The sequence below is a fragment of the Mus pahari genome, chromosome 17, assembly GCF_900095145.1.
Source record: "Mus pahari chromosome 17, PAHARI_EIJ_v1.1, whole genome shotgun sequence".
NCBI lineage: Eukaryota > Metazoa > Chordata > Mammalia > Rodentia > Muridae > Mus > Mus pahari.
Window position 1 is genome coordinate 17,728,310 of NC_034606.1, and position 2,030 is coordinate 17,730,339.

The 2,030-nt window shown below is 44.0% G+C and overlaps 1 pseudogene; it reads right to left on the reverse strand.

The window, feature by feature from the left end:
* Positions 1-593: 593 nt before the first annotated feature.
* On the reverse strand, positions 594-1,770 carry LOC110335092 (annotated as a pseudogene).
* Positions 1,771-2,030: the final 260 nt, after the last annotated feature.

Genomic DNA, 2,030 nt, shown 5'->3' on the forward strand with positions numbered 1-2,030 from the left:
TCAAGCTCCTCTGAGACACTCAAATACTAGTGTGACCCAGCTCCTGTTATTCTGGGATCCTGTTGTCCTAAGATCCTGGGCTTGTTACAGTGTGTGAAAGTGGTGTCTCCTTTGAGGACTGTGGAGTTTTCTGGTCTGTTCAAAACCAAGGTAAACCAGAACTGGTCAAAAGGAACCTGAGCATCTGGTCAGGAAAGGCTCTGGTGTCCTTGTTCCTGCTGTCACAGGCCCATCACTATTGGATTGGAGCAGGTGTTGTGTTCAACTCACCAGTGATCCTAAGATCGTGTGTGCAGTTCTCTAGGGACCGTGGGGGTGTCCGCAGACTCCGCGCCCTAGGTGACCCCGTGCTGGTGCAGGCCGGAAGGGCGCTATATTTTTTTTAAAAAATATCCTCATAAAATATATTCTAATCATGTTTTCCCTACCACCATCTCCCAACTCCCCTCAGATCCTCCCACTTCTGTACCCATCCAACTCCATGCCCTTTCTCTCTATATTTTTGACTGTGTTAAACTGTTTATTGGGTATGAATTTTACGTGTATTAGATGTATTAGGATATATTGTGTGTTAATTAGAAATATTATGTGTATCAGGGGTAACAGTGGAGCAGGAGAGTATTGCACTTTCTCCAGGCTTCACAGCGAGAGCCATCAATAGTGAGGTGTAGATCTTGTGGCCCTTTCTAAGGGTTCTTGCGATCAGCAGATGCCAGCCCATGCATCTCTCTGTGCTGGTTTGGTGGTGCACTAGACATCTTCTGATAGCCTTAATGAATGGATAACCTCAATGAGGATAACCTCAAAACATTTACATGTGGAATCATCACCAACCCAGGAGGAATTCAGGATTCTCAAAGCCCCACAATGGCGATCTGCTCTCTCCTCAGCAATAGACTGAAGGTCTCAGGCACATTTTATCTGGTTATCACCATAATGGACAGGCCTGTTGTAAGGTGCACCCTTAGTTGTAGGGCATTTGCGACCACAACGGAGGACACGAACCCTGTAAATGGCATAACATTACTTTGCCTTGTATCCCAGTCTTCACGCTTCATCACGCCGGGGGAGCCGGGGAGCCTTGTGCAGCGAACAGAGAGGGTCCTCCTGCCAGCAGTGGACTCTCAGAAGAAAGCATATCTCGTCAAGTGCTTCTTCCTCCATAGCTCCTGGACGTATTTGTATGCACCCACCTTGGCTCACCTGATGGCTGCCACCAGAGGATAGGAAGAAGCCTTTCTTCTACAATCCCTTTTGTGCCCCCCTCCACTGCAGTGACCCTCCTTCCAGTGGGGTGGGGTTCTTTCTTTCTTTAACAAACAAACAAAGCACAAGTGAAGAAAGGCAATTCGATTTTTAAGAATAATTAAACCCACATAGGAAAAAAAAAAAAAAACACTGATTTTATTTGCAGGTGACATAATCTACACAGAAAACCTACAGGTTGTGTAGCCAAGAGATACTATTATTTCAACAGTGTGGTAAAATATTAACCACATATTCAAAAATTCATTTTATTTCTACATATTAGCCATGAGCACACAGAAGCCATGCATTAAAATATAATAAAACATTTGAGTGCTTAAAATGAAATACTGAACTATGTACTTATATGTAGGCCTGTGTAGGGTTTGAATATTCAAAATTAGAAAATGTCGTTCAAATGAAACAAGGGTTCTCAAAGAAGAACACAAACATGTTCACACAGTAGAAACTGCAGCACAAGGTACAACTGACCCCAAAGACAGGTTCACAGCTCACCGGTGTCATGTCCTTGCCCCCCCCCCCCAGTGTCACGGGAAGAGAGAGACTGTATATGCACAAAGGATTAGGCTACATGATTTGTATGATGATTTGAAATTTTTAGAATTCTCTAAAAGTTTTTTGGGGAAAAAAAAGAGTAAATGGAGATGAGTCAGCCAATTCAATTTCAGGAGCTGTGGTGCGAGTTGGAGGGCCAGGAGCTAAACATTCTTTCTGCTTTGGCTCCCAGCACCAACAACAGACAGCTCACTACCGCCTTTAATTTT